The sequence below is a fragment of the Gopherus evgoodei genome, unplaced genomic scaffold, assembly GCF_007399415.2.
Source record: "Gopherus evgoodei ecotype Sinaloan lineage unplaced genomic scaffold, rGopEvg1_v1.p scaffold_63_arrow_ctg1, whole genome shotgun sequence".
Classification (NCBI taxonomy): Eukaryota; Metazoa; Chordata; order Testudines; family Testudinidae; genus Gopherus; species Gopherus evgoodei.
Window position 1 is genome coordinate 215,691 of NW_022060084.1, and position 15,316 is coordinate 231,006.

General features: G+C 43.9%; 1 long non-coding RNA gene across 1 annotated transcript; it reads right to left on the reverse strand.

Annotated features, from left to right (window-relative positions):
* Window positions 1-1,827: 1,827 nt before the first annotated feature.
* Window positions 1,828-11,767, reverse strand: LOC115643597. The gene is made up of 3 exons (XR_003998352.1): window positions 11,757-11,767; window positions 5,992-5,994; window positions 1,828-1,902 (listed from the first exon to the last, which is right to left on the reverse strand). It is a non-coding gene; the product is annotated as an uncharacterized LOC115643597 (long non-coding RNA).
* Window positions 11,768-15,316: the final 3,549 nt, after the last annotated feature.

Genomic DNA, 15,316 nt, shown 5'->3' on the forward strand with positions numbered 1-15,316 from the left:
GCATTTACATAGAATTTGTTTTAAAAAATCCTGTTAAGTTACTCAGTTGAACAGGTATTTAGAGGATAAAAATGTAAGGTTTTAGATAATTTTGGTGAGAATATTATGCAAAAATGTGGCTTTCTTACATTCGCTTGCAGAATGTAATATTGAGAAAAGAGGTGCAGATTTTCAGGCTTTCTGATTTCAAGGGCAGCATTCCAATGTAGTTTAACCATAAAGAATGGTGAAAACAGGAGCACCGTTCATTTAGTGACTTCAAATAATAAGGCCCAGTGGAAACACAAAACTGTACCATTCTGAGTATACCAGCTGTCATTTTAGCATATGCAGAAAGTGCCTCATGTGGCAAGTGACTAGGATTCATCACTGTCTTCACTGCAATGAGTCGGCAGCTGACGCTTCCCCGTCGACTCTGCCTGCGACTCACTCCAGTGGAGTACTGGAGTTGACGGGAGAGCGCTCATCGGTAGATTTATCATATCTAGATTAGACTAAGATAAATTGACCCCATTGGATTGATCGTTGCCTGTCAATCCTGCGGGTAATCTAGACGAGCCTTTAGTCACTTGGGGAACAATGCCATGAATGCACTTACAAGAGAGCAACCTGGCTCCCTTCCTCAGAAAGGATTTAGTTCCCTTCTCTCATGTACAGCCTTTTCTAACCAATGCATATTGAAAAGAAGGGCCCAGGTATTTCAATAGAGATGGAGTAACCTATAGAATTTCGGAATAGGCTATAGTGATGGTGGCAGGATTTCTGTAGTGCTGCTTCTGTCACAATTTTTCTATATTGAAATCCCAAGGTGAAGTCTGCACCAGACTCAGTTTTCACAAGTCTCTGACCCATATGTTGAGGATCTAGAGTTCATCATGAATTATACTCCAGTTTTTCTAAAACTAGGGAAATTAAAGCCAAACAGGGTTAACAGTGAGCAACCTTAAGTACATCTCCCTGTCTTATTTATAATACACATAAATTATTGGCAAATGTACCTTGATTACTTTATTTTGTGCAGTAATCAATGTAAAACAAAGTTCACGGGCATATTGTATGGTGAGCTCTCTGAAATTCTACTTATTTAATATAAGGTTAGTTTTAACTATTTATTATCACTTGTAAATATTCTTGTATTTTTGGAGACTTGGCAATGTTTGCTAGTTTTTAATTTGAGTGGGAGGGGATGGGGTTGGGGATGGGGGTGGACACCTGGAGAAACAAGGTGGGTGAGGTAGCAAATGGATATAAACTGGCCATCAGGAAGTTTAAACTTGAAGTTAGACAAAGGTTTCTAACCATTAGAGGAGTGAAGTTATGGAACAGCCTTCCAAGGGGAGCAGTGGGGGCAAAAGACATATCTGGCTTCAAGACTAAGCCTGATAAGTTTATGGAGGGGATGGTATGAGGGGATAGCCTAATTTTGGCAATTAATTCATCTTTGACTACACAGTGGTCTGTGATGGGATGTTAGATGGGTTGGGACCTGATTTACTGCAGAGAATTCTTTTCTGAGTGCTGGCTGGTGAGTCTTGTCCACATGCTCAGGGTTTAACTGATTGCCATATTTGGGGTTGGGAAGGAATTTTCCTCCAGGACAGATTGGCAGAAGCCCTGGGGGGGGGTTGCCTTCCTCTGCAGCGTGGGGCACAGGTCACTTGCTGGAGGATTCTCTGCAGCTTGAGATCTTCAGACCACAATTTGAGGACTTCCGTGGCTCAGTCACAGGTTTGATACAGGAGTGGGTGGGTGAGATTCTGTGGCCTGCGTTGTGCAGGAGGTCAGACTAGATGATCATAACGGTCTCTTCTGACCTTAAAGTCTATGATTCTAATCTAAGGGAGCATTCATGGTAGAGTGGCCTGTTTAGCACCTCTGCAGTCATAAGACAAAAAGAAGGGGCTAGTGGATTATAGATTGTTGTAATAAACCATAAATCCAGTGTCTGTTCAGGTCAGGAATTTGAGTGTCTACCAGAGTTATGAATTTAAGCTCTCAGGCTCATTTTTTGAAAATGTTGTTTGGGTTTCCTTTGAGGATGAGGTCGGATACGTCCGATATAATGTGATCACTTTGTGGAAAGTGTTCACTCACAGGTGATTGGGTAGTTTTTTAAATCATTTTTGTGTGTGAATTCATTGGAGATCCATAGTTGCATTTTAAAAGAGCAGAGATCTTATGATGATGGAGTAGCGCAGAAGCGCAGGAAGGTTAATAGGAAAGCCATAAGAGTGGAGTTTTCTCTTTCCCTTCTTAATGAAATTTGCAAGCTAAAACTACAAAAAAGTAGTAAAGAAAAAAGAAGTAGAAGATAAGGTAGCTGGAGAGTTTTCTGAATATTCTAGAGGTGCCATAGTAGAAAAAGTCCTTCAGCAGCTATTGAATCTCTGGCTGCAGCCAAGGGGTGCAGGATTAGTTCTTTGTGCTGGTCATATTAGAGTTTATTCACCAGAGAGACTAGCTGCATGAGCACAGGCCCTCAGAGAAATCTATTTTTGGTTCTGGATTCAGTTTGGCTGTGAATAAGGAACGCCACAAAGGTGAATGACTGGATGGGTGACCTCGATCAGTGGCTGTCAATCAAGGGTCTTCGAGCAGGCCAAGTAGGACAGACATTAGACACGCTGGGGCCCAAGGCAGAAAGATGAAGGCCTGAGCAATTTAGGTCCATGGGGCCCTCTGTGCATGGGGCCTGGGCAGTTGCCCTCTGTGCTACCCTCTAATGACAGCTCTGGCTTATCTTTGCAGAAAAGCAGTTGTGGAACAGAGAGGCCGTGGAGTTTTTATAGCATGTTGGAGGGAGGGAGCCTCAGAGAGAAAAAGGCTGAGAACCCCTGACCTAGACATGAATTAAATCTTTAAAATGACACAGTTTTCAATAATAGTCTTGTCCCTTCATAGACTTCACTTCCGTGCATTCAAGACCATTAGGAGTCAAGTACCATTGGTATAATAATTTGAAATTATTTTAACAGTACAACAAACAAAAGAGGTCCTTGTGCCTCTTCCATACCAATTTCCATGTTATCTGTGTTTACGAGAACATTGATGGAACTGCAGAATCAAAACAATAACATGGAATCCAGGTTCTCCCCAGCACTGGGATTGCAGCAGCAGGTGGGCACGGCGGGCTGAACGGCTGAGCTGCGTGTAGCTGCTAGAGGTAAGAGACCAGCGGGCGTGTGGAGGGATCTCAAACTCAAATCACCACGAGGGCCACCTGAGGACTAGTACATAAGAACATTAGAGTGACCATACTGGGTCAGACCAAAGGTCCATCCAGCCCAGTATCCTGTCTACCAACAGTGGCCAATCCAAGGTGCCCCGAGGGCCTGAACCTAACACAAAATGATCAAGTGATCTCTCTCCTGCCATCCAGCTCCATCCTCTGACAAACAGAGGCTAGGAACACCATTCCTTACCCAGCCTGGCTAATAGCCATTAATGGACTTAATCTCCATGAATGTACCTAGTTCTCTTTTAAACCCTTTTATAGTCCTACCCTTCACAACCTCCTCAGGCAAGGAGTTCCATAAGTTGACTGTGTGCTGTGTGAAGAACTTTCTTTTATTTATTTTAAACCTGCTGCCTATTATTTTTATTTGGTGACCCCTAGTTCTTATATTATGGGCATAAGTAAATAACTTTTTTCTTTATCTACTTTCTCCACATCACTCATGATTTAATATACCTCTATCATATCCCCCTTAGTCTCCTCTTTTCCAAGCTGAAAAGTCCTAGCCTCTTTAATCTCTCCTCATATGGGACCCGTTCCAAACCCCTAATCATTTTAATTGCTCTTCTGTGAACCTTTTCTAATGCCAGTATATCTTTGTTGAGATGAGGTGACCACATCTGTACACAGTATTCAAGATGTGAGTGTACCATCAATTTATATAAGGGCAATAAGATATTCTTCATCTTCTCTATCCCTTTTTCAATTATTCCTAGATCCTGTTTGCTTTTTTGACTGCGGCTGCACAGTTCATGGACATCTTCAGAGAATTATCCACAATGACTCCAAGATTTTTTCCTGATTACTTGTAGCTAAATTAGCTCCCATTCATATTGTCTGTATAATTGGGGTTATTTTTTCCAATGTGCGTTACTTTACATTTCTCCACATTAAATTTCATTTGCCATTTGTTGTCCGATCACTTAGTTTTGTGAGATCATTTTGAAGTTCTTCACAATCTGCTTTGGTCTTAACTATCTTGAGCAGTTTAGTGTCATCTGCAAACTTTGGCATTGGCCCGAGGGCCATTTCACTGAAACCGTTTCATACAACGATACGGAAATAAAGTAATACAGTCCGCTAGTAAAAGTCAATGGAGTAACTTTTTAAAAACTGTAATGCAAAAAGTCCGTGCTAATTTTGACAGCCGTTTCATTTTTTGCCACTTAACTGGCAGCATTAATGTGTTAATTGTATGAGTTATAAAAATTTCTGTCAGCCTGTGATGTGGTGTCCATCCCACACAAGTCCCGAGTGAGTAACCAGGGGCCAGAAAGAGCCAATGAACCTTACATGTTGCACCTGGAGGGAAGTCAGGGCTTGATAAGAACTACTGGAAGATGAAGCCCAGCAGGGGGAAGACGTGTCCTAGGATGATACAGCCAGGAAGTGCTCACAGGAAGGAGGCTGCAGGGTGGAGGTCTGCAACCACTCCCAAAAGGGAAAAGGAGTTGGCTAGAGCCAAGGAGGAGAGTTGGCTAGAGCTGTGGTTCTGCCCTGGATGAGGGATTCTTACAGGAGGCTTAAAAGGGTGGAGTACCCACAAGGAAGTGCTCCTGCGGTGAGTGCACCCCTTTTACACAGGTCTGCAAATGTCCCTTGTAATTTCAGTCCAGCAGTGTTCTGTCTCACTTACGTTTCTTTACCAGTACTATATTCTACCACGGGAATTTAGGATCTTGTCAGCTCCCACTGAAATCAAATGGAAAGAATGTCATTGATTCAATGGGGGTTGGATTCGACTCGTAGTCAAAAGTTCTGCTGATGATGCATAAACCAGAATAGCACACAGCTCATGCTCCCCCTCCCTGCCCCTATTCCAACCCCTTCCCCAAATCCCTGCCCTGACCCCGCCTCTTCTCTGCCTCCTCCCCTGCACATGCTGCATCCCCACTCCTCCCTCCTGGAAAGTCCTAAGCGCTGCCAAACAGCTGTTTGGCCTCAGGAAGCCCTGGAAGGTAGGCGGAGGAGTGGGGACGTGGCACACTGTGGGGAGGAGGGGAGTGGCAGAGGGGTGAGTAGGTGCCTATGGCAGGCCACAGGAAATAGCTCCATGGACTACCTGTGGGCTGTGTGTTTGAGACCCCTCATACAGTGGCTAGGGACAAGGGGAGGAAGTGGAGGGGGCTAGGGACATGAGAGCGTGCAGGAGTTAGGGGAGAAGTGCAGACTCCAGCCATGCAACAAAACATTGATCAGTATAGTATCAGAGGGGTAGCCATGTTAGTTTGGATCTGTAAAAGCAGCAAAGAGTCCTGTGGCACCTTATAGACTAACAGACATATTTGAGCATGAGCTGTCATGGGTGAATACTGTTAGGCCTGAATAAAGATATAGCAGACAAAACCAGGTATGTCAACCTGACCAAAGTCAGGCTAACACAGATTTCTGGGAAATCCTTGAGTGGAAAAATACTGAGAAGCAGCATGTCTCACGAAGCGCTGGGAAAAAGTGAGATAAGAGAGGGGCTGCATTCCTGGCATAGTACCAGCTGTGCTGTGTTAGGAGCAGTTTGTTTGAAGAACTGATAAGAAGCCAGCCTCTCAGCCTCCCTGCTTTCACTCCCTGGTCCTGTTCTCTTTCTGTTTTGACTCCGCTACATTCCTAACTTTTGGTGCTTGTTAAGATATTCTTAATCATCTAACGCTGTAAAACATAGGGGAATAGGCATGCATGTATACTAAAGGTGTCTAGTTTCTAGTCCTTAGAAGAAGAGGGTGGGTTGCACAAGTGAACAATCTATGACACGACGAAACTGTCTATATAGGCTTATACTAAGATGAAAGGAAGAAGCTGGTTCTCTCTGGAGACAAGCTGCTCTCTATTGTTGTGTGCACCCTTCAATAAAGAGCTTTTGATTGGACCTTGCTGGTGTTGCCTGTCTCTCTCTCGCGCGGTCAGACAACAAACCTTGCCTCTGGGTTCAAGTCCCCAACAATACTCACTTCATCAGATGCATGTAGTGGAAATTTCCAGAGACAGGGATAAATATGCAGGCAAGAATCCGTCTAGAGATAACGAGGTTAGTTCAATGAGGGAGGGTGAGGCCCCCTTCTAGCAGCTGAGGTGTGAATACCAAGGGAGGAGAAACTGCTTTTGTAGTTGGCTAGCCATGCGCAGTCTTTCTTTAATCCTGAGCTGATGGTGTCAAATTTGCAAACGAACTGAAGCTCAGAGGTTTCTCTTTGAAGTCTGGTCCTGAAGTGTGTGGGTTTTTTTTTTGTTTTGTTTTTGTTTTTTGTTTTTTTTGCTGCAGGATGGCTGCCTTTAAATCTGCTATTGTGTGTCCAGGGGGATTGAAGTTTTCCCCTACAGGTTTTTGTATATTGCCATTCCTAATATCTGATTTGTGTCCATTTATCCTTTTACGTAGGGACAGTCCAGTTTGCCTGATGTATCTAGCAGAGGGGCATTGCTGGCACATGGCTGCGTATATTACATTTGTGTCCATCCTCCCTGATTGAACTAACCTCATTATCTCTAGACTGATTCTTGCCTGCATATTTATACCTGCCTCTGGAAATGTCCATGACATGCTTCTGACAAAGTGGGTATTCACCCACGAAAGCTTATGCTCCAATTCATCTATTAGTCTATAAGGTGCCATAGGACTCTCTGCTGCTTTTTACAGATCCAGACTAACACGGCTACCCCTCTGATACCTGGTTAGATATTTAATCACTGTTCAGACTGCAGGGCTTATTTCAATTAAGCACCATCAACTAATGCATATTGGAACTTTTAAATGAAGATTGAAATCAAATGTGGAAAAACTGCAGAAAGTTGACACTAATGTCCATCATGCATATTCATGAGGTTCTGGATATCAAGTCTGATTGGCTGGTTTAGAAAGGGTAACAGTTACATTAAATTAAATCTATTATAGAAGGGATTGAAATTGAATAGCAGTGTTGTCTATAGAGCTTTGTACAATCATTGTTTCATTTGCTAAGAAGTGGGGTTCAATGTGGCTGATGTGTCCAGGCACTGATGGGCCTCGCACACTTCTAGGGAGTTTCCGGCCCTTGGGCCCGGCCTCTCCCAATGCAAGAGTCACACATCGCTCATGAGGTTTCTTTGGAGTAATTATTTTTAATGCCACAGTGGTTTTAAACCAGTTTAAAAAACTGTTTAACAACTAATTAGCTTGACCCATGTGTGGATTGCTGAACAGCAGTGTCCCCTCAATTCCCCACTCTGGGGTGCCTTTTACACTGCTTTGCTGTGAGATCAACCATTCCTGGCCAGTCCATTCACAGCCTCTAGCGTGCAAATCCCTGTTATCTCAAGTGGGGCTTCTCAAACACTTGAATCCAAACACACTGGTTTAGATAAAATACCCCCCTCCAGTTCAATGATGCTTCCTTTGCCTTTCAAATGTTCTTGAAGTTGTGAGTAGAGATGAGTGGAGAGAGGTGGTTTAGCAGCCTCTGGTTCTCATTCTTATACCCTGCTTCCCTCTTTGAGGATTAGCTTCAGCTGGAGATCAGGCACCAGTCAGTCTGTTTACATGGAAGACCCCTCACTGTTCCATTATCAATATGTAAAGTTCTCATCCACACCCTTTTCCTTACCAAATAATGGCTGCTTAACCAGATGATAGCCCATTTGATTATGCTGATACCTGCCCAGGATGTCAATGTGTTTTTCTCTGAAAAAATGGTTAGGATCCACTTTTCTAACTCTGGAGCATGTCACAGCAATGTTATACAGTGTAGAATCGTATATGTTTATATACAGTGTTACCACATATATTTTACCAGGACAATAATGTTCAGCAGACTAAGAGCATCCAAATAATAGCTCACTTTTTACAAAATGTATCATAGTCTTGTCAGAAGGATGAATGTGGGAGTAGTCTGTCACAGTGTTAGACTGCTTTCACAACCATGTAGGCACACTCAAACTATCTCACCAGGCTAGATGTTTTGTTGTTTAATGCACAGACTCATGAGACAAGCTGAGAGGTATCCTTGCTACTGCTTAGACTGACTTGCATGTTATGGGATGGATTTTTAAAAAATCTCTATATATGTATGTTTGATTAAATGACTGTTTACTCATGACTGTAAAGGTTTATAATTGCATATGTGATATTCAGTACACTTTTTTGTGATCCTTCACCTCATCTCATGCAGAATGATACAAGGTATGTCTATTTGGATGATCACATGGTGAATTATGATAAATACACAAATCTCTCTGCAGTGACGTAAATAGAAAAATACTGCATGTCTTTATGCAATGATTCCAAGCCTTGTTCACTCCCTGGTTTGGGGAGAGAGACACTTTCCTTGTTGGCAGTCTTCTGTTTGTGCTTGGAAGGATTGACTTAACTTGGCTCACCAGAAATAAAACCCCCAGTCCACACCACACCAGAAGCTAAACTCCTGGATGTTAAGAGTTCTGACATAGTTTAAAAATGGTGGTGTATACAGGATATAATTTTTTTTTAAATGAAAATCCTAGAGATGTTGCCGACCTCTTCGCAACTGAGTAACAGATATATAGTTATGTAGAAGAATGGGGAAGAGGGGAGAGGCAATCTGTCTACTCCGTTACTACTCCTAAGTGACCGATACTGTTTTACTCTAATAGCACTGACACTATAAAATTCCAAGTGATTGAATTTTTGTAGCATATTGTAAAGGTTAATATGCATTAGCAATACTTTAGAAATTTGATACATTTCCCCCTGGTCTTTGTAAATATTGCCTTTCCTTAAGGACAAACTTTGTTTGCAAACTGAATTATATAACAGATAGCATGATGGATTACATAAATCCTGAAAGGATTTGCTCAATCCTGCAGTTTTTCAGCATACAGAATTCCTTTGGTCTTTAAGGATGTATATGGATTACAGGATGGGGCCCTTGCCCTTTGTAGTGATTGCAAACATTTGTCCAATCTTGACACCACTCATTGGTGCAGATGCATCAGTATTTTAGCGGCTTAAAATTGTAATTAAAATATTCTGAGAGGATTTGTAAGAACAAATATCAGTGCTATCTGTCAGTGTCCATTAAAATTAAATAGCATTACAAAGTGCACACACTACTGTTTCCTTTAAAAGAAAAATCTTTCATAGCTGGAAAAAATATGCAGGATATATTTACATTATTTTAGTGTTCTTTGTGTATGAATTCACAACTCTCAGGGAACTTAACGTTTTATTTTCTATTTATAGAGCCCATGTAATAAATCATCTTCTGAAATCCCTCCTGACATTTGTTGTATTTTAATTTTTTCGTCTTGAACATGTTATATAATGATCAAAAAGATTTGAAGGCTTCCAGGTCAGTTTTTTCTTTGTTAGAGAATGAGCTCTGTTTTTCCTCATTGCCAGCTTATATTTTCATTTTTTGAAAATCCATGTATATGCAGCCTTGATCCAAAGTCATTTGAAGAGAGCGGGAAGCTCTTCGGCTTCTCATCGACTTCAGTGGGCTTTGGATCAGGCCTTGGACAGGTACAACTTATGCCAACTAAGGGGAAAACAATCAGAACTTAATGTCTATGAGTTCTGCTAACTAGGAGGTTCTGAGTTCCTGCTGCATTACAGGTTTGTAGATTCATATAGTCAATGATCTTGCTCCATGTTTACAGGTAAATGCAACTCATCTTTGTGTTCTTACACAACCTCAGTAAGCGCAGTCAACTCGCCGCCGTGAGGACGGCCAGGTAAGTCAATCTAAGATACTTCGACTTCAGCTACACGAATAGCTTAGTTCGAATCCCCCTCCCCCTACTAGTGTAGCCCAGGCCTTGGGCAAAATTAAGTACCTCCTAAATTCTTATGGTAACTTACAGAGAAGCAAAACTCAATGAGTTGTTATTTGCATGTGCAGAGGTGTTGTGAATCTATGTTGTCCTTGACATTTGATATATATATTTTTAAAAATTACCTTCTAAATACACGTGTTTCTAAGTTACTAGGGAATGGGGGAAGCTTCTTGTAGCTCAGACTGAACAGTTGTATAGCATAGTGGGAAAAGTGTTTGATAATGCAATGGTAGTTTGCACTAAGGCTGTACTTTGATTTATATTGCAGTTCATCTTTTCCATAATGGAATTGTATCATTTTTATAACAAATTATATACACCTGTACCTATGATGAACCCAAATCAAAATATATCACATTAAACAAAACGAGTGAACTGAACTATAATATCTGCACTTTGTGTGTGCGCACCTGTGTATTTTATATATAAATGGGGGAAAAAAAGTTCTTGTGACTTGATCATCCAAAAGGCCCAGTCCTGGGGATGGGGGAAGACACTGCTGTAGGATTTGAGGGAGATGTGACTTGAAATCCATAAAAGAGTAATAATGATTTCTCTCTTATCTCATTTTGCTGTAGAAAGGGAGAGTCTAACAACTGGAAGAAAGGAGAGAAGCCGTAGCTAAGAGAACAATTATTTCAGAGAGACTATCACTGACATGGGACTATTTCTGCCATCCACATGAGAACTGCACAGTTAAAACTTTACTTTAACCACCCTGTATTGAAATTTCTGCATTCTGATTAGTTAACGCTTTGCCTTCTCTTCTTCTCCAGTGTGAATAACAAACATGGTTGTCCAGCTTCACATTTCCTGCAGCTAAAAATATGTTCATGATTGAAAATTTTAATAGCTAACCAGTGCTTTCCACCGTGCTAAATAACCCCCTCAGCCTTTGGCATCAGAGTTTATTCAGCCCAAAATACGGTTACATGAAACAGAAAGTCCTAAAAGTGGACATGCAAATAACCTGAGGGTAGATTGACGTTTTGTGTGCTGAGCAGAGAGATCCGTTCTGTACGCAGTCGCAAATACAGTACCATTGCTAAGGAATAGTATAGTTGATAGTGTTTCTGGACCTTGTAGAAGGACCTGTGTTGCACTTTATTATGCCACACCCAAATATCTAACCAACAGAGTTTCTGTGCTGTAAGATGTGGCATAAAATAAACAGCTGTATTATAAGATTGATTGTGAATAGTAAGGGCACAAAATAGGCTCAAAATCAAAGTGTCTATTGAAAAGGTCACTAAAATACTCACCTTGGAAACGTTTGATACGCAATAGTAATACTATATACAAAATTTGCAAAACATTCAATATTCAGTGGACTGAATCAGCTTCACAATGCTGCAAAATTATTCCACAGGAATAAGAAATCAATTCCTAGAGGAATCACAGTTTCAGAAAATCAGATTATAGCCTTTGGTCTTCTCGGTGAGTGTGGATTATTTCAGCTTTCTGAAAATGGGAGTTAAGAATTTGTCACTGCCTCCCAGTTTCTCTTCCCACCACTTGCCATTCTGTACCTGGTTCTTCACATGCTGGTCCCTGTGTGTGTTCCATTGCGGGTATGCATGGGCTCCATGCGCCTGAGACCACGAGAGTCTTGCTGGGGGTGTCCATTGGTCTGCCTTTGCTCTTCCCCTCCTGGTGCTCTGAACCAAAAGTGTAAGGGGTGGTGTGTACCAATTGCCTCTACTGTTCCTTCTTAGCACCACATGGTCTGAGATGGAACAATCCAGTGTCCTCCAAGTTCTTCTTTCAACTTTGACTAACTAGTGCACATCCAGGTCGTCTTAGATAGTTTTATTTAGTGCAGTTAGGTACTGAAAAGTCATATATCCCCTTTGGGAACTCCTTGCCCATGTCCCATTGTGGAGATTGAATTATACCCCCAAGGATACAGGATTCAAAAATTGTGTTTCCTGCCCTGGAGCCTTCCTGGTCAGCGACAAGCTTCAGAAGTGCTTGTTCTGCCTTGGAAAAGCACACATCTCCACCAGATGCAGATACTGCTCCTTGCCCAACGGGTGTGGGAGTGGAGGCTCAGAAAACATCTTCTGGAGCAGGTGAGACCTCCACCTGATCTAGACTTGGCTATTCACCTGTGCATCGGTCAGAGGTGTTGAGAGGCACTGTCACTATGAAAATGCCAAGTGAATGATTTTAATTATCAATACTGTAGGAATCTAGCATATGTCCCTCTCTTTTGTAAATGTTGCCTTTTAAATTAAAAAGTGATTTTTAAAAGACAAGCTTTTTGTTTTCAAATTAATATTTATAATGGATAGCATGATGGATTGAATATATCCAAAAATACCTGCTCAATCCTGCAGTTTTTCTGCATGTGGAACTACACCCTAAATTTGTCACCAATGTTTTCTCTGATTTCCATCAGAATCAATTCACACACTTCCCTGTTTTGTTTTTTGTTTTTTTCCAAAAACCTCATACCACTAATGAGGAACAGAAACTTCATCTTGGATGTACCTCAAGTATTGGGATTCTGTCTTCAGTGAACAGAGCTATTTAGGAGGTCATCTAGTAGCTCTGTTACCTTTATGGAATGAATGAAAGGACATGCAATCTTGTTGCAAAAACGAAGTGGATTTCTGGTTGTATCTTGCTCTGCTACCAGTTGTCAGACTCCTCCACCGCAATTGGTGAGAACCTTCTCCACCAGAGCAAAGCCTACTTCAGAAGCTTCTCTTTGGGGTGTACCTCTTGTTGACCTATGTAAAACAGCCACGTGGAGTTGTATCTAGACCTTCCCAAGACACTATACCCTTGTGCACACCTCCTCAGCTGATTCATAGATTCATAGAAATATAGGGCTGGAAGGGACCTCGAGAAGTCGTCAAGTCCAGCCCCCTTCATTGTGGCAGGACCAAGTAAACCTACACTATCCCTGACAGATGTTTGACTCACCTGTTCTTAAAAGCCTCCAATAATGTGAAGTGCACGATCTCCCTTGGTAACCTATTTCAGAGTTAACTACCATTATAGTTGGAAAGATTTTCCTAATGTCTAACCTAACCTAAATATACCTTGCTGCAGATTAAGCCCATTACATCTTGGCCTACTCTCTGGACATGGAGAATAATTGATCACCGTCCTCTTTACAACATCCCTTAACTTATTTGAAAAGTGTTATCTGATGTCCGTCTCAAGACTGATATACCCAGGTTTTTAACCTTTCCCCAGATGTTAGGTCTTCTAAACCTTTTCTCATTTTTGTTGCTCTGGTCTGGACTCTCTCCAATTTGTTCACATCTTTCTAAAAGTGTAGCATCTAGAACTGGACACAGTACTCCAGTGAAGGCAATACTGGTGCCCAGTAGAGTGGGACAGTTCTCTCACATGTCTTACATGCAACACTCCTGTTAATGCATCCTGGAATGTTGTTAGCCTTTTTCATCACGGCATCACATTGCTGACTCATTCAACTTCTGGTCCACTAGAAACCCCAGATCCTTTTCAGCTGTGCTGCCATCTAGCTACTCATTCCCCATTTTGTAGTTGTGCATTTGACTTTTCCTTCCTAGTGTAGAACTTTGTACTTGATTGCATATCATCTTGTTGATTTCATACCCATCCTCCAGTTTGTCAAGGTCATTTTGAATTCTAATCCTGTCCTCCAGAGTGCTTGCAAGCCCCCCACCTCAGTTTGGTGTTCTCTGTGTATTTTGAAAGCATAGTCTCCATTTCATTCTCAAAGTCATTAATGAAAATCAATAGTAAGGGACCCACTAGACATGTCCTCTTGGTTTGACAGCAAACCACCGATAACTACTCTGACAGGATCTTTCAGACAGTTTTGCTCCCACCTTACAGTATGTTCATCTAGACCAGTGTTTCCCAAACTTACAACATTTGTGTACCCCTTCTGAGACATTTGTCTTCTGGGCACACCCCTTCTCCAATGAAGATAATTTTGGGGGGAGAGGCCCTGCTCAGGCCCCTGCTGGCCCCTTGCCTCCCGGGGTCCCAGCTACCGGCCTGGCTCAGCCCACTGCTGGCCTGGGTGAACAGGATCCCTGGCCAGCAGTGGGCTGAGTGGGACCAATGGACGTAACCTTGGGCCGCAGCAGGCTGAGCCGCTCATCCCAGTGTGGGTCTGGGGTCCCAGTCACCAGCCCCGCTCAGCCCACTGCTGGTCTGGGTGAACGGGAACTGGGGCCGGCAGCCAGGATCCAGCTGCAGGAGCTGGCGGATGGAACTTCAGACTGGCAGCGGTCTATCCCTGTTATCCCAGCCCTCCCCGCTCACCACTTTTCTGGTGCCCCTCACTCCCGACCCGCAGTCCCTGCTGTCCCAGGCCTGGGCTCCCCAGTCACTGTTCTGCCGGTGCCCCTCACTCCCAACCCGCAGCCCCTGCTGTCCCAGGCCTGGACTCCCCAGTCACTGCTCTGCCGGTGCCCCTCACTCCCGACCCGCAACCCCTGTTGTCCCAGGCCTGGGCTCCCAGCTCTTCTGGTGCCCCTCACTCCCAACCTGCAGTCCCTGTTGTCTCAGCCCTGGGATCCCCAGTCACTGCTCTGCTGGTGCTCCTCACTCCCAACCCACAGCCCCTGCTCTCCTAGTGACAGCCCATTGGCTGCCAGTGTGGGTAGAAAGCTTCACTTAGACATAGGCAGAGAGCAGCAGTATGCAAGTGGGCACATCCTGAGTGGCTGTGGAGGGACTTGGGGCAGTCCTGGGGGCCAGTGGCCAGGCACAGGGGAACCGACTGAGACTGGGAGAGTCTGGCCTGGGTCTGGGATCTTCCCCTGTGGCTTTGGGAGCTGCAGGTCCTCCGGGGAGGAAGCCTGCGGGAGCTGGACACCTGCTGTCTGTCCTGCTGGGCCTGGCCTCTCCTGGGTGGCCGCTGGTGGATTTGGGGTGGTCCTGGAGGCTGGTAGGTGGGCGCAGGGATCTGAATGGCTCTGGGTGAGTCCACCCCAGGATCGGTGTCGCCCCAAGCAGCTTTAGGGGCTGTGAGTCCTGAACGGGGCAAGCGGGAGGGAGCCAGACACCTGCCATCTATCCCGCCAGGCGAGGTCGCTGGTGGATTTGGGGCAGTCCGGCGGCCGGGTGGCGGGGGACTGATTGAGTCTGGGAGAGTGTGGCCCAGGTCTGGGGTCTCCTGCTGTGGCTTTGGGGGCTGCTGGTCCTCCAGGGAGGAAGCCTGTGGGAGCTGAACACCCGCTGCCAGGCCAGGCCTTGCCTGTGTGGCTGCTGGTGGATTTGGCATGATCCTGCAGGCTGGGGGCTGGGCGCAGGGGGCCCAATTGAGTGCAGGTGAGTCCGCCCCAG